Source organism: Gracilinanus agilis, chromosome 3 (assembly GCF_016433145.1).
Source record: "Gracilinanus agilis isolate LMUSP501 chromosome 3, AgileGrace, whole genome shotgun sequence".
NCBI classification, from domain to species: Eukaryota; Metazoa; Chordata; class Mammalia; order Didelphimorphia; family Didelphidae; genus Gracilinanus; species Gracilinanus agilis.
The window spans coordinates 678,248,494-678,274,591 of NC_058132.1; positions in this window are offsets into that span (position 1 = coordinate 678,248,494).

Consider the following 26,098-nt stretch of genomic DNA (forward strand, 5'->3'; position numbering starts at 1 on the left):
CTCTGAAGGAAGTCAGTTGTTTGTCTGGAGTTTGGGTAGAGGCCTTAGCTAAGTGTTGTTGGTGCAGAACCAGCCTGTAAAATCTGCTTTGATGATTAGTACAACCCTCGGGGCACAATGAATGATTAAGTATTAGGTGGTATATAACAGTTTCCATCTTTCATTTAGACACTTTTATTTTTTTTATCCCCAAATATTTTTTGTGTAATTGCATTACTATCTCCTCTTCATTTTATTGTATTCAAAACACTTTTGTGCCAAGAGCAGAAGCTGCTCCCTACAGATGCGAAACGTCTAGTGTGCATTATTGCACAGACCAAACCCAATATAACCGTCTCTTATTAAGTTTTAATTCTGTATGTTTGCAAGCATTTCATCCTCAGCAGCGACTCAGTGTCTGTGTCTGATTGTAAAGTGTATCTCATTAATTATTGAAAACAGGGCACAGTTGGGCAGGAAATCAACACTTATTTTGTAGGCGAGAGAATAACAAATAGCACATAATACAGCTTCCTGTGGCAATTTACCGAATAAAAAAAACTGATGTCTTTTTTTCTTTTAGTGGAATTGCTTTTTTTACAATGGAAAACCTCTCTGTTTGAAATAATATCTTCCATTTGCATAGAGCTTTTTTGCCTCTCAAAGAATTTAGCCCTGTTTAATTCTCACAATGGTCCTGTGAGGTAGGGTAGGAATCAATCAAATAACTAATCATAGGCTAAGCAGTTCCGCAAATGGACTCTGTAGGAATCAGCAAAAACCCATTCAGAGAGAACAAATGTTCATAGGACTCCTGAGCACAGAGACGTTGCATGTTTCATTCAGAGTCTACTTAGACCCAAGAGCTATCCTTTCCAGTTTCAAGATGAAAAGATTTGGGAAAGAAGCCACTAAACATTGCTTGCGTGCAGAGGTTTCCTTTTCACATGGCATCTCCAGCACCTAGCACAGTACCTGGTACTCTTCATTAATGTTTGTTGAATTGGATGGATTCAATTGTGATCCAGGAGAGCAATTTCAGTGGACTTACAAGCTCAATATGTGTCCAGCAGGGTGATATAATAGTCAAAAAAAAGTCCAAGATCTTAACGGTAAAGTGAACTATCCAGAAAGACTTAAAAACTCTGATTGTCATGATCAACCAAGATGCCAGAGGACCAAAGGCAAAGAATTTCACACTCTTCCTGACAGGAATGAAGCACTAAATTTGCAGAATGAGACATACATCTTTTGGACATGGCCAAAGTGGAAAATTGTTTTATTTGACCATGAATATTTGTTATAAGTGTAAGATAAGAGGGACAGAAAAATGCTTGTTCATTGAGAAAAAATGATTTTTAAAAGCAGCATATTTTTCAGAAAAAAAGACAGGAATAGACTTCATCTAAAGAACTGTGTTCAATTCTGGACACCATAATTTAAGAAGGGCATTGATGAATGAAAGAATGTCTAGAGGTCATGGTAATGATCTTGGTAAATGATATTGATATATGACATCAGTTGAAGGATGTTTAGCCTGAAGAAGAGAAGAGTCAGGGGAAATACACTGTCTTCAGATATTTGACAAAGAGCTGCCAAGTGGAAGAATGATCGTTTTCCACAGAAGATAAAACCAAGAACAGTGGATAGAATTCTCAAAGAGTCCATTTTAGGTTTAAGGTCAGAAAAAACTTCCTAATAATGAGAGCTGTCCAGAAGTAGAATGGACAGTCTCATGAAATGGTGAGTTTAGTTTTCTCTCCTTGGTAGTCTTGAAGCAGAGTCTGGACCACTACTAGTCAAATACATCAAAATAGTGATTCCTTAATATATGGGATGTACCAGATGGCCACTGAGAGCCTTTCTACCTCTCAAATTCTTGCATTCTAAGATCCAGCAAAAAAATGGAAGGCACATAGGCAGGATGATCACAGTATGTTAGAGCATGGTGGGCCAATACATAGCACCTAACCTACATCTTCATTCCACACATAAGAAAACTAGAATCATTAATTTTTTATGATGTGTATAGGATTGTACCCAGAACTACAGGCAGAATGGCAGAACCCAAGTGACAGAATTTCTGAGTCTTCAGAGACCATCTAGTTCCATGTTGGTGAACCTCTGGCACATATGCTGGAGGGGGCTGTTCCCCTTCCTCTCTCCACATGTGCCTGAGGACATTTATCCCATCACCTGCCTCTTTGCCCAGCAGCCCAAATAGAGTGCTTTCTTCCTCCCATCTGGAGGAAGGCCAGAGGCTCACATGCAGTGTAAGGGCTGCAGTCTGGGCACTTGGTCTCTAAAATGTTTACCATCACTGATCTAGTTTAATGCTGAACTTTAAAGGAATGTCCATACAATCTGCCTTAATGAGGTGGTCATCTGTCCTTCATTGCCTCTCTAGTGATGAAGAACACAAGAACTCCAGAGAAAATGAGACCATTCTGTGTTGGGACAGTTCTAAGACTTCAGAAACTTTTTCTGATTTCAATCTGAAATTTGCCTCTGTGCTGTTTGAACTCATTAGTCCTAGTTTTCTGTTCCCTAGAATCAGGATAGTAAAATTAATCCATCTCCCAAGTTACAACACTTCCAATATTTTGAAGACAGTTGTTATATAAGCCTGCCTCTGAGTCTTCTCTTCTCCGAATGAAACATCCCCAGTTTCTTCAAATTATCTTTCTATGGCATAGTCTCTAATTCTATCACTATCCCAATAATCCTCCCTGGAAAGGATAAGGCTAGAGAATTGCTTTCTAGAATGTGGCACTCAACACTGAATACAGTACTGGGCTAATCAGACAAAACAATCACTTCTCACATTTTGGATTATAGCTCTAGAACTTAGAAGAATATTAGAAAACATCTAGTCAATTGTCTTCATTTTATACTAGAGGAAATTGAAGCCCATGGAAGCTAAATAACTTGCCCAAGGTCAAACAGAATATAAGCCTCAGAGACAGAATTTGAACCTAAGTCCTCTCATTTCAGTGTTCTTTTCTCAATACCATGCTACCTCCTTTTACAATATCCTCTTATTACACTAATTGTTTTGGTTGCCATTTCACTGGACCTCAATGACATCAACTGGAAAAATAAGGTATATGACATCTTCCCTGTCTGAGGACTCCTTCAGTTCTAACACCTCTGTTCTTTGGCTCCTAAGACCTTCATTACAGTCAGTTCATTGCATGTCTAATCTAAAGGGTCACAGTGAAGTATATATCATTAATCATGAAGGACCACGTGTGAGCTCAATATGGCAACCAGCAAAAGATTCCTTGTTGTTCAGTTATTTCTAACTCTTCTTGACCCCATTTGAGGTTTTCTTAGCAAAAATAGGGGTGGTTTACCATTTTCTTCTACATTCTACACACAGCTCATTTCATAGATGAGGAAACTGAGGCAAACAGAGTTAAATTATTTGTCCAGGGTAGATATATCTAATCAATGTCTAAGACTGATTTTGAACTGAGGTCTTACTGATTCCAGGCCCAGCACTCTTTCCACTGCACCACCTAACTGTACCAAGCTTCCTTGAGCAGCACAAATCCAAGCAAATTTTCATTACTCCTTGTGGGAAGCCGTTCGATGTATTAAAGCCTTTGGAGAAATAGGATCAAATTTAGGGCCTGTTATCTGGATTCCCTACGTGACCAATCCAGACTGAGGCAGTCTTTGTGTTTGGTTCTGGTCACCTGAGCCCCGAAAAGCTCTGGTACCAGCAGGTAGGTTAATCCAAAATCAACTTCATCCCTCCAAGAGGCTATTAGGAGTCATTTAGAGAAACAGAGTCTGTAACAGATATTTTATCTGGATCCCATTACAAAATCATTGACAAGTAAAACTGTGTGTATGATTTTTCTGCACTGCATGTCAGGACAGACAGAATGGGCCATCTAAGATAAAAATCTGAGGCTCCTCTTTTGATTCAGTCTTTGATCCCCACCTTTCTTAGAATTCTTATTGGAGAGCTTTGAAGTGGCAGACCAGCATCTACTGAGTTAATGATTCCTTTCCTAACAAATGTTAATTAGATAAGAGTGCATATTCAGATTAGAACTGGCTCCTTTAGGATTTGACTGGTGAGCATCTCCCTGGGATATTTCCTCTCCCGGAATTATCCCCTGCTGAATTGGGGTTTGGAATTTGACCATTTGTCTTTGCATCTGTATTCTTTAGACTTCAATGGATTATGCGTGATTTATTGCCCCTTACCAACTGTGACTCCTTTTTGCTTGAAATCAGTATATAATAAACTTCCATGCCCGCAGAATTCGGGACAGCATGGGCTAACCACTAGTCTAGTTGTTCTCATTTTCTTTCTCCTGCCTTAACCATCCTATGCCACCACGCCGCTCAGGACCCCAAAAAATCATATAGAGGCATGGCTCCCTATAACTCCTTCCAAAAGTTTCACCCAAAATTGGGAACTGGTTCATCCTCTTCTATTTCTTCCATATCTCCCAAATTCAGTTCCCTTAGATAGGTCTTATTTCCTAAGGTGATTTTTTATCACCTTCCTACCTAAAGCTCCACATAAGGGTGTTCAGGAGAGTATAGAATCATCACAGAAACTTCCTCTACCCCTATACCTTTGGCTTCTGGCCACACATCTCTGCAAGGTGTACAGGCTCTGTTATATTACAGACATGCACAAAGAGATTCTCTGGACTCCATAAAAAAGTCATTACTGCATTCTCTTCCCACATTGCAGGGAGTGATGATGATGATGGGCTAATTCTTTCTGAGTTTGTGTGTGTGTGTCTAGTCTCTGAGTATGCAAATATAAAGAAATTAATCTGAATCTTGCTTCTAACTCTTGCCAATATGAGCAAATCATTTAACTTTTCTGAGCCTCAGTTTCCTCATCAGTAAAATGGGGGTGATAATATATATAGTTTCCCTTTTACATGAGTGTTGTGAGACTCACATGAGGTAATATAAAACTTCACAAACCTTAAAGTTCTATCTAAATATCCATCATCATCCTTATTATCTACAAATTCTTCTTACAATGATCTGGTTTAGATGAGGCTCATACAAATTCCTCTATTTTGTCCTTTGCTGCTCTTCATCATTTTGTGAGGTGATATTGCTTGGACAAATCTCCTCCATAATATCTGAAAAAGTTGTTTATAGTAGTTAATGCTTCCTTTGGCTGCCATGTCTCTCAGCTTAGCAAAGAGATCAAGTTACTGCTAACTTGGATGGTTTCTGAACTACTCTTTGATTTGATTGTATTACATGGATTAAATTTCTGAAAAATATTCTTAAAGTAATAATTCTTTTCCATGATCTATTTCCTATTGTTTCCTGTCAAACTGTAGTATGAGCAGGCCAGGGTGGAACAACAGATATAACCTAAAATGTACTCTTCTTGACTCTGTCCTTCTACACAGGTGCTGAATTTGACCTTTGTTCTAATTTGCCAATGGTCTCATTTGGAAACGAATCTGACCCCTGTAACCAATCATTTCCAAAAGGTTAAGATATCATCAATTTAACTCTTTGCCATGATATTTGATGTGAGTCATGCCCATTGCCTTCTGACACTTTTCTTGTTGAAAGTATTTGTAATAAGCAAGAATGAGTCATCAAAGAGAGCTACATGTCATCGGCCACTTTCGATTCTTGAAACTCTGAATCGTATTTTCCAACATATATGTGTATATATCTGTACACATAGGTATATATAGATATCTAAAGTTAAGATAGGGATAGAGAGGAAGGATAGGGAGAGAGACAGAGACGAAGACAAAGGGACGGAAGGTGAGAAGAGAGAGAAAGACAGAGACAGAGACAGAGACAGAGACAGAGAGATTGCTTTCATCCCTAAGTTTCTGACCTTCAACCTAAAATCTGAGTACCTACCATAACATATATTGTCATAATAAAAAGCAGAGCTTCTTCCAGAAAAACACTGTATACAGTAACAGAAATATTGTATGATGATCAATTAAATTGTTACAAACAAAGCAAATTTCCAAGACATCCATGTAGGACTCATGATGAAATATACTATCTACAGCCAAAGAAGGAACTGTTGCATTCTGATTGCAGATCAGAGCATGACGTCTTGTACTTTATTTCCTTCAGGAGTTATTTTTATTGTATGAGTGATATGTGTAGTCTTTCATGGCATGAGCCATATGGAAATAAGTACTGAATGAAAACACTGGTATAACCTATATCAGACTATTTCCCTCCTTGCAGGGGTTGGGGAGGAAGATCTGAATCATCAAATTCCAGAAAACAATGTCAAAAATTGTTTCTACATGTAATTGAAAAAATGGTTAAAAAAGAAGAGAAGTTTTAAACCCCCATTTGTTTGGGGTTTTATTTTTAAAATATATTTTGGCAAGTCTAGCTCAAAATAATTGGTTTCCTTGTTAATCCCATGTATTTTGTTTTTATATTTAATGGCATGATTCTGAGAAAGTCTCCCTTGGCTTCCCCAGACTGATGCCTGAGGGCTCCAGAGCACAAACAAGGAGAAGAATCCCTTCCTTAGAGGATTGGAAAAGATCTTTGGAGAATTCTCCCTCCTCTTTATCCTCTGCCCAAGATGCTGGTACATAAGCTGTAGTTATCTTTATGGTGGTCTGTTTGCTTATTTTATCATAAGCATTGCAAATGAGATAACTAAATATCCTTTGAAGCTGGGTTTCTTGTTGCCTTCAGGCTCATGATAAAACCTACCCAGCAAACTCTTTTATTTCCTTTCCTAGGAGAGTCTGTATGTTGATCTCCCATCAAGGTAAAAATCCCCTATGTCTTTTGGTTTCATTTTTACTGAGACTACCATAGGAACATAGGATCATCTATTTAGACTTATGGGAAATTAGAGGTCATCTAGCCCAAAGCCATCATTTCACAGATAAAGAAACCGAGAGCCAAAGAAATTAGGTGACTTGGCCAAGGTTGTTGGAGATTCAAGATTTGAACTTAGATCCTTGGGCTTCCAACCTAACATGCTTTCCACTACTCCATCAGCCCCTCAACTCACAACATTTATACCTGGCAACTTTTATTTGACTTTAAGGAGGAAGAAGCCTCTTGGCAAAGAGCTGTGCTAACTCCAGAAATCCCTGAAGATCAACTTAACACCAGGAGAGAAAAGAAAATCAAAGAAATTGCCTGCCAGGGAAGACTATTTGGCCCATCTCCAGACTCCAGTAAACACAAAGTGCCATCAGCCTACAGAAACATTAGGAGTTTATGATGCGGAAAGAAGCGGCTTGTGTGTGACGCATTTCCATCTTATGTGGAGCCATCTATTAGAATGGGATGTTCTTAATTTGCTGTGGCCAGATTAGACCGCATCATCACTGCCAGACAAACTCCATGAATTTGAGCAGTGATTTCTATGGAAAATTGGCAATTGTAAGCAAATGGGAAAACATATCCCTTCCCCCATTAGGATCCTCCCAGTGGGAAGGTGACAAAACAACTCTAGTGGTAGTAGAATTTTAAGAAAAAGCAGACACATGGCTGAACTGTCTCTGAGCATGCTGCCATCTTTCTAACGTTTCTCGGGGACGCATTTCTAGCCCTAACTTGGAAGTTCTGGTTGAGCAGCTCAACTGAGAAATTCTGAAATAAGCACCCAACAAATTAATTTAATTCATAATTGGAAAGGGAGTACACCTAATGTCCTTAAAACAAATATTGGGGAGAGGGAGTGGTGGGTAGTCTTAAAATCAATTCTTCTACTATAAGTCATTCACAGTTCTTTAATACAACCAAAATTTTCAGGCTCCTTCCTCTCATCACCTTCAACTTGCCAACCATATCCTTGGGCTTCCCACTATCCTGACTATAATGATAATCATTGTAATCATTATTTTGTTTGTCAGCTGGCCTGTATTCTAAGTTATAGAGAGTTCCTGGTATTATCAATTTAGAGTGAAGAGGGAGTTTAAAGGTGATCTTGTTGAGATCCCTCAATTTACACTGGGAGAAACTGAGTTAGAAAAGGATCTGTGACTACTGAGGGAACACCCACACTGATAGTCACAGACCCACAGACAGAGTATGAAAGTCTAATAGGGCTCTTAATCCATGAAAGGACCTTTGAAAATACCAATTACTCCCTAAATCAGAATCTTTCATGATTAGGTGCTCTTCTTGCTCTCTGACTCCAACAGCAAGTCAGATTAAGCTCAGTTCAAATGATGTCTGTTTTCAAAACTGTTCATTGCCTCCCTGTTTCCAATCTCTCTCAGTTTCTTGTGCCTCCTCCCACATAAAATGACCCCATATTTACTTTATGCATATCTTCTATAAGAGAGGCCCAGTAGCATGGAGAATAGAAAGCTGGTCCCAAAGCCAGGAATTTCTGTGTTCAAATCCCCTCTCTGATATTTTCTGGTTCTGAGACCCTGAACAAGTTATCCTCAGAGTGCCTTAGACCATTGTCTCGTACTGTAAGTTACAGAGAACATGTGTACTTGCATTGGTAGAGGGAATTTTCTCACCTTTCATTTTCTAGGTAGCCAGCTGGGACGGGGGATAAAGGACTGAACTTAGACTCAGAAAGACCCAAGTTTCTATCCTGCCTCTGACACATACTAGCTTTGTGACCCAGGAAAATCATTTAGCCTCTCTAGCCTCAGTTTTCTGTTCTAAATGGCTTATTTCTCTATTGACACCACAGTACCCACTAAGTTAGGGGATAGCTAGTCTAGAATTCCAGTACCCATACTGGAAGTCTAGCTGGTTCCCCTACAAAACAAAACAAAACAAAACAAAACAAAGCAAAAACCCAGAGAGAGTAGCTACTGTAGATAGAGAGGCAGGCCTGGAGACAAGGGGTCTTAGGTTCAAATTTGACTTCAGATACTTCCTAACTGTGTGACCCCGGACAAATCTCTTAAGTCCCATTGCCAAACCCTAACCACTCTTCTACCTAGAAAACTACACAGTTTTTATTCTAAGACTAAATATAAGGATTAAACAAAAACCCACACTTCCAACTAATAGTGTATTATAGGGAAAATTGGGGAGAGGGGTGTTCAAGTGTTATTTTCTTCCTATTTAGATGCCTTTCAGCTAAATTTTTCTTCTGAATGACTAGTAAATTGCTCATTGAAGTGAGGGAAACAAACTACATTTTAGGGAATGGATCAAAATCCATAAAATATTTTGCAACCAAGGCAGTTTTTCTGGGAGCCCTCACATAAAAAGCTGGAGTTCATCTAGGCCAAAGGTTGGCAAACTATGGGCTGAAGGCCAAATTTGACACCACTCTCATTTTTGTATGGCCCACAGGCTACGAATGCCTTTTAATTTTTACACTTTTGCTGAAAAATCATGAATTTAATAATTCAAAAGATTTTAGAGATCATCAAGTCCAACCTTTTCAGATAAGAGATCAGGAAATCGAGGCATAGAGATGTTAAAGGACTGGCCCAGGTCACATAGCTAATGAGCATCTGAGACACTATTTGAACCCACGTCTTTCTGATTCCACCGCTCAAGCCATTATGACATGCTGTTTCTCCTCACAAGACAAGATTCTTTTAATTGTCAGTTAAAAGTGATTAGAAATTTCAGGCAGGTTGGCCCCAGTGGCTAAAATTGTTCTGTGGAAATCATACTCAAAGGGGGTGTCAAAGAAAATGCTCCAAGAATGATTTTTTAAAAAGCAGCTTTGTTTTGCTCCATTCAAGTGAACAAAGCTAAAATCTCATCACCCAGTGCCACCATGGAGCCTGCAGAAATAAATAGGAATAGCAGAAGCCAATCACTTTTTTTCTACCCTGAGCAAGCTTCTTTCTCTCATCTCCAGAAGGCTAAAGTCTGCCTAATTACCACCCAGGTTTATCCAAGCTGTTTGGTTTGTTTTTTCCCTGACAAAGCACTGAGGTATCAATCTCGCCAATGAAACCTGCCAGATCTAAACCCTTCCTGCAGAATAACGGTTTATTAGCTCAAAGATAAGCTCCCCTGGGCAGTCATCTCTGCAAATGGCACCACTGGAGGTCAGGGATGTAAAGTTGTCACCAAGAACTGCAACCATTTTCACTTGAGAACCAGGAGTCAGATAGTCAATTTTGAAATTGTAGAGATGGTTGATCCCAGAGCAATTGCTATGGTTATTGTAAATGAGAAAAAAAATGTTATGCTGGAAATCAATGTGGCATCTGTTCACCACCACATCTTACTATTAAAATGCTTTTAATTTTTTAAAAAACTCTTATCTTCCATCTTAGAATCAATTCTGTGTATTGGTTCTAAGACAGAAGAACCGAAAATGGATTAAGTGACTTGTCCAGAGTCACACACCTAGGAAGTGTCTGATGTCAAATTTGAACCCAGGACCTCCCTTCTTGGATCTCAATCCACTGAGCCACCTAGCTGCCCCCAAAGTCCTTTTACTTTAAACTGAAGAGGTCCTCTAACTGTCTAGAGTTTGGAGGTTGCTCACTAGGGAATCATATCTTAATCTTCCAGAAATCTCTTTGAGGTGAAATTCACCAGCTTCTTGGAATAATTAAGGAAAAACATTTTGCTTGATCTTTCCCTTTAGCAACTATGCAACAGGAAAAAACTCAAATTAACAATTCAATTCAGAAATGCGACTTTAAAAAGCCTGAGAATCACAGAATCTCAGTAGAGACCTTGGAGCCTTTTGATCCGACTTCTACCTGGAAATGAATATCTTTTGCTACAAACCCAACAAATGCTCAGACATCCTTTACAAGAACACATCCAGAGAGGGGGAAAACCATTGAGAGCCAAAGCAGTCTGTTCCTCTTTTGAGCAGCTCTAACTGTGTTTACTGACATCAAACCCAAGTCACCTCTTTATAATATCCTCTCATTGTTCTTAGTTCTTCCCTCTGGGGCCAAGCAGAACAAGGCTAATCCCTCTTCCACATGACAGCTCTTTAAATACTTGAGGGCAGCAACTAGCCTGTCCCAGCTCTCAATGTGGAAGGAAGACTTGTTCCTTTTCACTGAATGCTGCCACTAAATCCCAGCCAGTGTCTCTATCTCCTAGCAGCCTGAAGTCCATCTCCTGAGAGATGCTGCGGTATTCGAGGAAGGAGTATTCACCTGGTGATTTGCACCCATAGGATGGGGACGTCATTGCTGTTCCAGTGGCTGAAGTCAGAGCTGTCTTGGCAAGATAGCATCTGAAGTCCAAATTGGATCTAGCGGTTTTATCTCCCAAGTACTTCTCACATTGCTGCCCTGAAGCCCATAGAGACAAATCACGAAAGAAAATTTCAATTACCTTTGGTTGTTTACTTGGACATTGATGATGCAGCCCAGCTAAGTTGGGCATAGAGCAGAATGTCATTTAATGAAGCTTATCTTATCGATTTCCACAGTAAAAAATCAATTTTAAAGAGAAGGGAAGAGGAAACTATGGGTTGTTCACATTGGATTGATCTGATCACCACCTAGGCAGCTAGGTGGTATGGAGAGTGTTTGGACTTGGAATGAGGAAGACCTGCATTCGAATCTTTCCTCTGATAATTATTAGCTATCTAAGTGGCTCTAAGTATACTAAGTGACTAGCAAATCACTTCAGCGCTCTCAGACTTAGTTTTCTCATATGTGAAATGGGAACACAATAATAATAGGACCTACCTCATGGGGTTCTTATGAGGATCAAATGAGATTATATACTTAAAGCATTCTGCAAACTTAAAGCCCTATATAAAGATGAGCTGTTATTATCAAGGCAAAGGAGCTGGATTTCATCAGAACCCAAGTTGAAATCCTAGCTCCTCCATCTGTTACTGGTTTGATCTCTAGCCAGTCATATTATGTTTCCATACCTCAGTTTCCTCATCTGTAAAATAAGACAATTTGATGATATAGCCGCTGTGGTCCCTCCTCTAATTCTGTGATCCTACAATTCTAGATTCATATAAGCTTGTGTTTTATTGACGTTTAGTTGTTTTTTTAGTTGTGTCCAACTCTTTGTGACCCCATGAATGGTACTCTCTATGGGGTTTTCTTGGCAAAAATGGAGTGATTTCCCATTTTTTTTCTACAGCAGACTGAGACAAATAGAGGTTAAGTGACTTGCCTAGGAGCACACATCTAGTAAGAGTTTAAAGTCAAACTTGAACTCTAGTCTTCCTGATTTTAATCCCAGCCCTCTACCACTTTACCATCTAGTTGCCCTGGAAAGGTCATCGAATACAAACCCTTCATTTTGTAGATAAGGAGAATGGTACCCAAGGAGATTAAGTGAATTGTTAAAATAGCCCAATGATCTTGGAAGATTAATGTAACAACAATTCTATGATACTGGATGGACTCAATTGTCCCAGTACTGTATTTGGAGCTCCCCTCTTTAAATTTCCAGAACTTAATTTCTTCATCTATAAAATGAAAATAATAGTGCAAACTTCACAGGGCTCTGGTGAGGTTCAAGTGAGATCATGTAAGGCACTCTGTAAAACCAAAAGCACTCTAAAAGCTCCAGCTTTTCTTATTATTGTTCTTTTTACCTTGATTCTTCATGACAATGTCTGCTTTTATCCAGCTGCTCTCCTGAAGACTATCCAGCCCCTTTCCTTTAGAGAAAAACAAGAGAAGGCAATCAGCCTCTGAGCTCCCACATGTAAAATATACTTCCTATGATCTCCTTAAGAACAAGAATTGTGGGGATGGGTATTTTTCCATTTCTTTGTAGTCCCAGAGATTAGCAGAGTGGCACACAAAAAAGGCACTTAATAAATGTTTATTGACTGACTGGCTGGCTTTTGATGGCTAAACCTTCCTATCAATGGTTCTAAGGCCCCCTAGGACCAAAGATGAAAAAGAGCATGTTGAATAGAGCTTTCCTCTAACCTGACCAGAGCAAATTGCCTGGCTTGAGTAGAAGCTCCTCTGGTTTTCCAGATATTCTAGTTTGACCTTGGGGCTTGAACCAGCAGCATTCACATGTTCCCATCCCCAGAGGAAGAGGAAAAAAGAGATGCCAGAAGGAAAGGATACATTTACTTGGGCTCTAAGTGTGTTGGTGGGGCTCGATAATACTGAATTTCCTTTATTGTACAATACTTGCTCTGTTTAATTAGCTGCTTCTGTTCCTAGAATCTTAGATCTAAAATGGGAAGAGACTCCACAGATCAACCCCATCCTTTTACAGAAGAAACTGGAACTCAAGGAGATTAAGGAACTTTTTTATTATAGATGTGATGTTTTTAGGTTAATAGGATTAGAGGTAAAAAGAATATCCTCCCATCAGCTGTCAAATTGACCTTCCTAATGTGCATATCATATCCCTATTCAATAAAGTCCACTGTCTCCCCAGTTACCTCTAAGATGAAATATAAAATCTTATTTGGTTTTTATAACTTTTCCCCAATAATCATTATTGGATTAGGGCCACAGAAATCAAAATAACTCTGAGGTATCACTTCACACCTATTATATTGGCTAAAATGATAAAAAGGCAAAATAACAAATGTTGAAAGTGTGGAAAAATGGGGGCACTTATACACTGTTGGTGGAACTGTAAACTGATTGATCCAAACCATTTTTATGAGCAATCTAGAAGTATGCCCCAAGAGTCACAAAATTTCATATACTTTTTGACCAAGAAATACCACAATTAGCTTTATTTCCTAAGATTATCAAGGAAAAAGGGAAAGAATCTGTATATTCTAAAATATTTATAGCAGGTTTTTTTTAAAACCCTTACCTTCCACATTAGAATCAATATTATGTATTGGTTTTACAGCAGGTGTGGTAAGGGCTAGGCAATGGGAGTTAAGTGACTTGCCCAGGGTCACACAGGAAGAGTCCGAGGCCATGTTTGAATCCAGGATCTCCCATCTCTGGTCTTGTATCTCAATTCACTGAGCTACCCAGCTGCCCCAGCAGTTTTCTTTATGGTGGTAAAGAACTAGAAACTATGGGGATGTCCATCAATTGGGGAATGGCTTAACAAGTTGTGGTATGTGATTGGAATGGAATACTCCTTCATAGTAAGAAATGTTGAGTACAGGTCGATTAAAAAACAAAAACATGGAAAGACCTACATGGTATTATGAAGAAAGAAATGGGCAGAACCAAGAGAACATCATATTCAGTGTCAGAAATATTGTTTGATCAACTCGTGTGTGTCTACCTCCAGAGAAAGAACTGATAAATAGAAATAAGACATACTGTTAAATATACATGTATCTTTTTGTCAAATGATGCCTTCTCTAATGCGTGGAGGGGAGAGAGGAAGAGAATTATTTGGGAATTTTAATATAACAAATCAATTTAAAAAAATTTAAGATGACCAAAAAAATGTCCTTTCCCTTCCTACTTTTTTTAGTCAACTTGCCCATTACTTCCCTTCATATACTCTGTGATCCACTGACAATGGCCTCCTTATTGTTCTTCTAGTGCATTATCCCATCTCTAGATTCTCGATATTCCAATGTCTGTCTCCTGTGATTGAGATTCTCTCTCTCACAATTTTCTATTTCCTGACTTTCTGGCTCCCCCTAAGTCCCAAGCAAAATCCCAACTTCTTCAAGAAGCCTTTTCCATTACTGGCCCCCTTTCTGATTTCATTTTCCCCTGAAATTATTTCCAATTTATCCTCTGTAGAGCTTATTTCTATACCATTCATTTCATGATGTCTTCCTCTATTAGACTGTGAACTCCTTGAGAGTAGGGTGTATGTTTTTGTTGTTATTTTGGATTTTTTTTTTATTTCAATCCCTACCTCTTGATATAGTGCCTGACATAAAGTAAACACTTAATAAATGCTTCTTGACTGACTTCAGAATAAATCACTGTAATCTCTTCAGTTTTAAAAAGAGGAAACTAAGATTTATAAAGGTTAAGCTATTTACCCAGGTCATTGAGGTGGTACGTGGCAAGAATAAATGTTGAACCAAGTTATTCTATCTCCAAATCCAGCATCTTTTCGACTGTGTACATTCCCTTTGGTCCCCACTGTTTCTAAGTGATTTGGTAACAATACTTAAATGTTTTCAACGTGTGTGTCTGTTTTTAATATGAAGTTTCCAGGACAAGGAGGCAGAATGAACCATGGGAAAAAACTGGGTGACCCTTCACCACAAGTCACTTAACATTTCTGTTCCTCAATTTCCCCAACTCTAAAATGAGGAATTGGACTCAATAAGACCTAAGGTTCTTTTCAGTGCCAAATCTAAAGTATTCTGAGAAGAATGTAAAACCTACTGAGTGATAAGGAAAGCTTGAGCTTACATACTCTCACACACACACATCTATATACATTCTCTTTACGCATGATTCCAGATTTTTGCATGGCTCAAATGGAAGTTGTTCTGATTATACGGCCATACATCAACTCAAAACCTTACTAGAAGTTTTGTTGCCTAACAAAATCTACTGATATTCTTTTCTGTGGCTTGGAATGAAGAACCACATTTCCAACAAAATGAGTCATGAAGGGGTGTGTATATATATATATATGGAAAGCATAACATCATATCTTGATGGTCAAGGACATGAGTATGACCATTAGGAGTGAACTTGTCAGGACTACTCATATTAAGATATTAAATGAGACCAATATGGAAATATGTTTTCACAATCATACACGGATAACCCAGATTAAATTCCTTATCTTATGTGGGATCCATATTGCTGAAAGGGCTTCAGGCACTATGGAATTCTGTGCTGCAGCCTGAAACCCTCTCAGCAATATGGATCCCTCACTTAGGAAGGGAAGAGGAAAGAGAAAGAGAGATCTAATTTGGATCTTGAAATTTCAGAAAACATATATTAAAAATTATTACATGTAATTTAAAAAATAAAATATCAAATTGAAAAGGAAAGCAATCAACTTTCTTGTAAAACAATTGGTATTTAGTCTATTCATTTTAAGTATAGCATATTTCTTAATAAATTGCTGTTCAGAATAAAAATGATTAAATGAGCCCACTGAGTTTGAGAGGAGTGACCAGTTGGGTGGGCGGAAAACAGGGAAGACAAGTTATTGGATCAGCTCTGTGAAAAAGAACAGTAGCATCTCTGTCCCTTTTTATATCCCAAGCACATTCCTCCAGTAGATAGTATTTAATAAATGTTTATTGATTACTTCCAAAAGGCATCAAACGGGTATGCTATGAAAGTTTAATAGCAAAATGGAGATGCTATTTTCTGGAACATTATATCTTCCTTACTTCTCAAAAAGGAGGCAAGAAAAATATTCGGGAACATTTTTGCAGTGGTTGGTCAGCTTTTTGTGTCAATACCTATATATTGGACAGTTAAAATTTTTTTTAAGATTCAGGTCTAAAATCAGTTCCTCCTCTCCTCCAGTCAATATATAGCCAAACAATTTAATTCAATAAGAAGTTATTAAGCACCTACTATGTGTTTAGCCATATACTACATAATGGGAATGCAGAAACAAAAATGAGAACTTTGGTCTCTGACTTCAAGGAACTTACATTCTTAGAGAATGAGAAAGACAGTAACAGAAAATATTTTTAAGCTCATGTTCTAAGCATTATGCTAAGTGATGGAGCTTATAAAAGCAATTATGAGGTTTCCGTTCCTACCCTCTAAAAGCTTACCTTCTAATGAAAGAAAACACAAAGGGGAGCTATAACTACCCTTTGAGACAGGTTAAGTTAATATCATTATCTCCCATTTACCCATGAGGAAAGATACTGAGAGCTTAAGTGACATCAATTGCCATCTATAATTGTGGAAAGCTGTAGGTCTGAGATCACAAGAAAAATATGTCACAGCGAATTGTGTCCAGTTTTGTTCCCACTTCCATAGCAATGCCTTGGGACTGCCTATGAGTTAGAAGGATTCAGTCAAAGTCAAAGTCATTCACTGTCAAGCTAAATGAAATTGAAGCTGTGTCTATTCAGGAAAACACTATAATATTTTCCAAAGAACTCACAGGTAGCTCTTTGATTCAACTTCTCTCCCCCTCACCACACTAATTTTCCTCTCAGGATCATCTCTATGACAGCGATGGCCCATTTGAGTTTCTGAAGGCCATGTCAATGGTATATCCTGCATGAGCCAGAAAGGCTTGGAGTGTCATCCCAATAATGGACTAAATGTTCTTATCCAATGACTAGCCTAGCCACATTCATGGAGACTGGACCCCTAAGGAGAAGAATGGTTCATCTGCAGCAACTCTAGAAGACCAATATCTATAGCAGGGGTCGGCAACCTTTTTGGCCGTGAGCCATAAACGCCACATTTTTTTTTAAAATGTAATTTCGTGAGAGCCGTACAGTACTCACAGTGCCACTCCTGTAACAGCGCCTGAAAAAAATTGACTTTATGGCTCCTGCAGAAAGAGCCATATCTGGTCCTCAAAAGAGCCAGATATGGCTCGAGAGCCATACGTTGCCAACCCCTGATCTATAGGTTACAAAAGCTGCATTGTGCATCAAATGGAGACAAAGTAATGAAATATTGGATTCCCAAAATATGAAAAGTGGATCATTCCAAGATTTGATGCTGGAATTATACAAAATTCATCCCTCCTCCATTACTATATACACAGAATATCAGAGTAGGGGGGAATTTCAATAGCCATCTAGCCCTATTTAGACCCAAGAGAGAATCCCCAATACAAAGTACCCAAAGAGGAGTCATCTGGCCAAAGTCTATTAATAAGAGGGAATCTAGTACTTATAAATCTAATGCATTCCATGTTTGGACAGAAATCATTGCAAGGAAGATTTTCCATTCAGCCTCAGTTGGCCTCTTTGTCATCATTCCTATTCTACCTTCTGGAACCAAACAGAACAAGCCTATTCATTCTTCTACATATCAAGCAATTTCTTTTCACAGGCATACAATTAATTGAAGAGTGTTTCAAATCATTTTCACAGATACAATCTTATGTGATCTTCAAATAATCCTCTCTATGAAGCAGGGCGAGCATTAACGTCCTCTTTAATTGATACAGAAAGTGAGGAACAAAGATGTTAAATGATGTGACCAAGTTCACAGAGCTAATAAATGATAAATGGTAGAATCAGGACTAGGATTTAGGTGTTCTGACTTCAAATTCTTTCTACTATACCAAAATGCTTCTTGTTATCATTTTACTATATGAAGAGTAGCTTACTAAAAGAGTTATTATTGGGGAATCTATTGTTTCGTTGCCTTCTATTGTAAAGGGGGAAAAGAGGTTTTGGGGGTTCAATATATTAAGATGATCACCAGAGGATTGAACAATTATCAATCCTCAATTAAGAATAATCTCAAGTCAAAATTAACTTTTATGGAAGTTTATTTACAATTGATAAGAGAGAGAGGAAATAAGAATCTAACACAGTAGGTAATTTACTAAGATCCTCTAATTAATCCAGGTAGATCTAATTAATCCTCAGCCAAGAGTCAGAGGGCCAGAGGCCTGGAGGTGAATGAAGCTTTCATTCACAGAGTCTATTAAAGAAGTTCTTTTAGAGAAGTTCAGGAAGATTCAGTCTTTAAACTCACCATGTGGACTTCAAAAGAAGATATTTAAAGCAGTCTTACCAAGGTCTCAGCATTCCAGCCAGCACTCCTCCCCAAACCAGGAAAACTAAAAGACCTCCTTCACCAGCTGCCCTCTTCACCAGAAGACCCTTTCACTCACTCAACTCCCTCTTTTTAAAGGGGTCACTCAACTCCCTGTGCCTGTGCCTCCCTCCTATTTTGTGTGTCCAATCACAATAGACACTTCTTATTAGGATGCCTAGGGGCAGTCAGTCGATTCTGATTCATCACCCACTCTAGCACTTGTGGGTTAAGGACCTCCCAGAATTGGTAGTGCTCTCACCTTTGGTGATTAAATCTAAAGATGGGCAGTGTAGACTTAATCTAATTATCACACTATGAAAAAGAACAAAGTTGGTTTTGTATGAATGTGCTCTTACAACAGTGACAATATGGAAGTTTGGTTTGTATGACAATAAAAATAATTTTTAAGTAAAAAAAAATAGAGAACAAATTATACCTAGATCATGAAACATGTCCCTAGAAGAACTCATTTAACATAATAAGTCATTGTTGAGAATTCAACTTATTTTTCTACAGTATTTACTTTCATCTGGCAAATTTCTTTCTATCTTTGTTTTTAGCCAATAGAGTAAATGGGGTCAGCCTTGGACTCTAGGTTATCAATCGAAATTGTAAAGACATTAAATATCTAATTATAGGCCCATGGCTCAGAAGATAACAGAAGCAATATCCTAACTGGCCCACTTTATGGGTAGACAGTATAGGAAGCTAATGGTGTAGTGCAGTTGGCAGAATACCAAGAAGACTTCCTGGGCCAAAAATATCTCCCCTGCTAGTGATGTTGCTGATGCCTCTGATTAAAACTGCAGAAATAAATTCATTTGTGGTACTCATTGCCCTCTCCTTGAAGTCCTTTCTAAAATGCAAATATCATGGATAATGGGGGAAATCGATACTTTCTTAGGGTGAATTACTAAATTCTACACTCTGAGAAGTGAGGATTCTTTGTAACTAGCTGGACATGTTCTGGGTGTGCTTCATTTCTGTGGCCATCTACATGCCATCTAACCCTGCTCTTCCTCCTAACCTCCCTCTTCTTTCCCCCTTTAGCTTTGGAAATAGCACTGAAATCAACACTAGCATTCCAGAAAGGGACCTGGTAATCCATTGCCTCATAACTTCATTGACCATCTCTGAAACTTCCCAGACCAATGCCTCCTTCCCTGGCTGTCATTCCCACTAAATGATGTCTTATTTTATTAGATGTGAGCTCCTTGAGGAAAAGATTGTATTCATATCCCTAACTCTTGACTTTAAATCTGTCTTAGATGGATTAATTTTTTTAGTTCATTCATACTATAATTTCCTTTTTTAAAAAATCTAATAGCCATTCTTTTTGACAGTAAGGACTAAGAAAGAGCATTTAGAGAGGAGTACTTAAGGGAAAGGATGCAGAAAAGGGAATAGCAATTCTGGAACACACTGCCCAATGCAAGGGTTCTTTCATTCCCAGCTACCCATGACCAGTAGTGACAGGGAGGTGGGGCAGCAGTGGTGAGAGCGCAGGGTATGAAGTCAGGAAGACATCTTTCTGAGTTCAAAACTGGCTTCAGACGCTTAGTGGTGATGTGACCTTGGACAGGTCATTTAACTCTGTCTCACTTACCTCATTTGTCAAATAAGTCATGGCAAACTACTCCAGTGTCTCTGCTGAGAAAACCCCAAAAGGAGTTATGCAACTGAAATAAATGAAAAGTAGCAACCCATGACCTGTAGTTTATCATTGCTTTTCTTCATGGGAGCGAAAAGTACCCTCAGTCAAAGACACCATTGCTAACCATCTATATGCTCTTTTGATGAATCCTGATGCTCACCTAGCAATAGTCAGCCCCTGGTTCACCTACTGACTATATCTCTGATCCCCATCCCTAGAGTCCAATTCAAATATGCTCAGATATTTTACTGAAATTTATGAAATGCTTCATATAAATTATCTCATTTGAGCATATTATTATTATTTATTATCCTCTATCCAATTATCCTTTGAGGCAGGCATTAAAGGTGTTATATTATCCTTATTTTACACATGAGGAAATTGAGGTTCCCTATGGTCACACATCTAGAAAGTACCACAAGTGGAATTTGAAACCAGAATTGCCTGATCTGAAGCCTAAAATTCTGTGCTCTATGCCAACCCACCTCTTAAATATTATCTGACCCCAGGGAGTAACTTTAAAAGTTCCGTATACAGAGTGAATGCTTAATAAATTTTTATTGCATTGCATTGACTGTTCTGGTTGGTCCATATGACTAAGTGAAAATGTGTGCACAATTTGAAGACAAAGACCTGTGTTCAAATATTGACTATGGTATTTACTATTTTTGCCCTTCCTCAGTCATCATTTGATTTATTTTTTAAAGTAAATGTTATTATATTTTGTAAAACATCACCAAAATTTTCCCTATGCTTTACTCCTACGCACCCAAAAAACTACCATAGAGAAAAAGAATTTCCTTTTAAAAAAAGAAGAGGGAAAAAAGCAATCAACAATCCCTAAGGACCATTAAAAATGTCCTTAAAAATGATGATGATGAGGAGGAGGAGGAGGAGGAAGAGGAGGAGGAATACAGAGAATATAAAGAGTAACATGAACTAACAGGAAGTAAAGTAAGCAAAGCCAAAGAAACACTATACACAATGATTGTTACAATGTACATAGGAAGAAGAGGAATGACAAAACAATCAGAATTACAAAGAACAAGTATGGCAAAGTAAATGGCCAGTGTTGGGTAAATTGGGATAATAACAACTATTCTTCCCATGTGGGCAATTGTTGAGTAGGCTAAGATTCTTCATAAGTATGTCTGGTTAAGGCTTCCTCGTCTGCCTAGAAGAGTTGAAAGGATGTTTAGTGATATAAATATTGTTTTATTTAAAGATGGTGAAATTTGATATAGAATTGAGATCAGGGCAATTTTTTGTCAGGTAAGTAGAATTATGCTTAAGAGTCTGGCTGCCTTGGCTAACTTCTGGGACTCAAAAGAAGAAAGGAGAAAGTCCTAGTTTTATATCTAAGGGCTAATGTTATTAGAAGCGATGCTCATTGATTAGAGATTTGGAATAGGGTTCATTGGTTGGTCATTGAGCCATTGTAAATGATAGAAATATAATAATTATGGAGGCCGTAGCTTGGGTTAAGAAGTATTTGGTTGTGGATTCTATATTACATGTATGGTGTGGATAGGTTATTATTGGGACAATGGCTAACATGTTCATTTCTAGACCTATTCAGGCAGTTAATCAGTGATTACTAATTAGTGTAATTGATGTGCCTTTAAGTAGGCTAAGTGAGGTGATTATTAATTCATGGGAGGGGGGGCATTAGCATGGGAAGGATATGAAGCAACATTTTCTGGGTATGGGCCTGGTAGTTTTATTTAGCTTAGAAAGCCCTTAAGAGTCAAATACCAAAATTTGTTTAGTTTTTTCCCCATTTGCTGAAGTTCCTCTTTCTTCCCAGATCATTGCTCCAACCAAAATATATGTAAACATCTTTGGTGATTCTCTACAATTTTCTGAGTAAATTATTATGTTGTCAACAAATAACAATTTTACTTCCTCTTTTCTCATCTTTACAACTTTATTTTCTTCCTCTTGTTTTATTGCCAGCATTTCTAGAATTCTATTGAATAATAGCAGGGAACATGGGAATACTTGCTTTACTCCTTTATTTATTGAGAAAGCTTCTAGTTCATCTCCATTGCACATCATAATTGCTTTTGGTTTTAGATAGATACTTTTATAATATTAAAATAGATTTCCTCTATGGCTATGTTTTAGTAAGACTTTTAGAAGGAATAACTCTGCTACTTTGTCAAGACATTCTGCAGCAAGTGAAATAATCATGTATTTTGAGATTTTGTTGTTAATTTTTTCTCCTAATATTGAACCATCATTGAATTTCTGGTGTGAATCCATCTTGGGTATAAAGAATTATCTTTTTGTTGAACTGCTGTAGTCAATTTGATAGATTTTATTTTTAAATCTAATTAATATGCATTAGTTATATTTGTCTATAGTTCTTCGCTTTATCCTTCACTGTCTTCCATAAATCCATCAGGATGAGGAGGATTGTTTTCTTTTGATAGTGCATTCCTAGATTTTCTGAAGTAGGATTATTTAATGTCTCTATTGATCATCTGTGTAGGTGTTTATATTTTTGAAGGAAGTCATCTTTTTCTTTTATGTTTTAATTTTGTTTGATCATTACTGCATAGTAAATTCTGATAATTCTTTATTTTTCTTATAGTTTTGCTATGATTTCACACTATTCATTTGTTATTTTGGTGATTCAATTTTCTGCCCTCTTCCTTTTAATCAGATTAATAAGAGATTTATCCATTTTCTAGTCTTTTCAAATAACTAGATTTTAGGTTTATTTAATAATTTCTACAATCTTTTCTGCTTCTAATTTTTCTGTTTCTACTCTATTTTCAGTACCTTTATGTTTATTTGTTTGATTTTTCTGTTTATTTAATGGAGGGGTTCTAATTTTTGAAATAACCATTTAGTTTATTAATCTCCTTTTCTATTTTGTTAATGTAGATTTGGGGGGGTCATGTTTTCCCCTTAGGACCTAATTATCCATATCTTATAAATTTTTATATGTTGTTTCAGCATTATCATTGTCTTTTGCATAATTATTATTTCTATGATTTTTGACCCATTCATTAATTGAGATTTCCTTATTAAGTTCCATCTGGAACCGTGTCTTTTATTTGTGATAGTGAACCAATTGCTATTTTATTGCACTGTGATTTCCAAAGAGTATTTATTATTTTGCCTATTTCCATTTACTTGAGTTTTTTCTGCAGCTTTATAGTGGTCAATTTTTGTAAAAGTTCCATGTTATATCATTTGGAGTATATTGGCCAAATAATTATATCAATTTATTGATAGTTCCTTTTATTGTGATATGATTTCCTTGTTTATCTATATTCATATTGTAAGTTCTTGTTTTTCCTTTGCTTGATAGTATGACTGCAACCTCTACCCTTTTTTATTCACCAAATGTGCAGAAAAATTGTTTTAGCCTCTCATTTTTATTTCTTGTATGTCTTTGCTTTTTAGGTGTATCATAAGCAAAATAATGAGTCGTTTGTTTTCTTATCCAATATTGCTCCTCTTCATTTTATTTGATTAATTCATTCATGTTTAAACATTTAAGACTTGGGTTTATATTTTTCTGCCGATTATTTCCCTAATACTGTTCTTTTCTGAATTAAGATTTTGATATTATTGTTTCTCTTCCTTTTTTAAAACAATTCTTTGCCTCTTCATTAATTTTTCATCCTCTCTTCCACTAAAACCTCCCCCTACTATTTGTTACCCCTTTCTCTAGTTTAGGAGTTTCCTTTTACTTATTATTTCCTCTTTTCTTCCTTTTCATTATATATTTCTTCCCTTTGCTTTTCCTCTCAATTAAGCAACTGATTAAAATCTTCCCTTCTCCCTTCCCTTTCAACTTCTTTTTTGTTGGTCTTTTCATTTTCTGCATTTTTTCTCCAAAAAGTTTCCTTTTCCTCATTCTCTTCATTAATTCTCTTCCCTTTCTCGAAACTTATATTCTTTAATTCATGATCTTTATACTTATTTATTCCTTCTTTAGTCTCTTCATGTTCCTCAGGGAATCAGAGCTTCTAAAACACCAATTTTAATTTCCCCTTTATTTCTATGTCATTGCCTTCCAGTCCTCCCTCTTCCTGCTTAAATGATATGCACACTTCAAGTCTTAGAAGTATCAATTCCTGTAGGAGGCAGAGAGAATGGAAGTATTCCCCCCATGGTAGAAATTTTTCTGTGTCCCTTATTATGTTGTCCAATTAAACTGACCTCTCCATGATCACGGGCTTTTCTATTTGCCAAGGAATCTTCTTTCTGGGTCCACGTCCTCCACCCTTCTAGACTTTGGGGTTTCTTTTCATTTACTCTTTTACACTTGGATGCCTTTTTTCTTCAAAATCTTTTAAAATTAATTTTTAATTAATAAACATTCATTTTTCCCTCCCTTCCTCTGGGCAGAAAATGAATGCCTATTCAGATAAAATGAATTTCCACATAGGCCATGTCCAAAAATGCATTTCTCAAGGCATACAACTTTCATCATCTGGCCATTTCTAAATTGATTCCCCTGCTGACCCTATGACTCTGGATCTCCTTGGCATTCTTTTAGGGAGAAAAAATTGTTCCAAGCAGCTGTGTACCCCTTCTTCGGGCCACACAAAACTGTCTGCTAATAATTCAGTTATTCCTAAAATCTAACAGCCTGATGTAGCAATTTATATAAATAATGGTTTCAACTCTGCCACTGACTCCCTGAGTGACTTTGAGCAAGTCATCTAACCTCTCTGGCAGTGGAATCAATGTTCTCTGCTCTCCCTTCTAGCTCTAAAATTATGATCATATCAGGTCAAGTCACTTACTCTTCCTGAGACTCAGTTTCCTCATTTGTAAAATCAGAGGATTGTACTTGAAGGCCTCTGTGTTCCCTTCCAACTCTAAATCTATAATCCTATCATCTGATGACTTCAGGGAATGAAGATTTCGTTGCTATGGGCATCATTTTAGTTGGCAACCCCTATGAAATGATAGTAAACCATTTTATGAATTGATGGTGCTGAAAAACCCTTTTATCTTGATGGTTGGTCTTCTGTTAAAGAACCTTTCTGTATGTAGGGTAGCCTCCAATCACCAGACATAGGAGCCATTGGGAGTTTCATACTCAGAGCCTTTCCAGCTTGGTTTTTGGCATAGTCCTTAAGAGCACAGGGTCACCTCCATGCCAAGATAAGGAATATAAATGCTATTTTTAATGGAGTTTATACAATGATGTGCCAATGGCGCATCAAAAAGATTGACTTGGGTATCCTCTCCACCAAGGCTGGATGCCATCCCATGCCTTCTTATCCTGGACAATTTGGGTCCATAAATAATGTATATCATATAAAGTAAATAACATCGCATCTACTTCCATGCCACAGAAGGACAGGGAGCTAGAGGTTATAGGAACAATTTAAGTAACTGCAGCAAAACCTGCTTATAACCATCCCCAGGAGGCTAATGTCTGACTTAGGCAGGAAAATAAGTGAGAAATATTGCAGGTCTATGCTGGGTTGTCAAAAAATAAACATAGGAGAAAAAAATGTCCTAGGCAAGAACATTAGAAGCCAATTCCCCTATTACAATATTGCATAAAATATATAATTATCAATGTACTTATAAGGGATCTGCTTCTAACTTCTATGCCACTGGTAGTTAGTCCAATTCTGCAAGCTATGATCCTCTGACCCAGACAATCTTTTGGCTTGACCAATAATTTAAATTAATTTGTAGTCGTAATGCATAAAACAGCTGTGTGGCTTAGTGGATAGAGAATCAGATTTGAAGCTACAAAGACCTGAATTCCAATATTGGATTCAGGCACTTCTTAGCTGTTTAACTCTAGGCATAACATTTTAAGTCCTACATGCCTCAGTTTCTTCATCTATAAAATGAGGATAATATTGCCTAATTACAGAATTGTTGTGAGGATAGAATGAGGTAATATATTTATTGTCCTTTTTATTGATCAATCAATACATTTATTAATTCTCCAAGGGCCCGATTTAGGCCT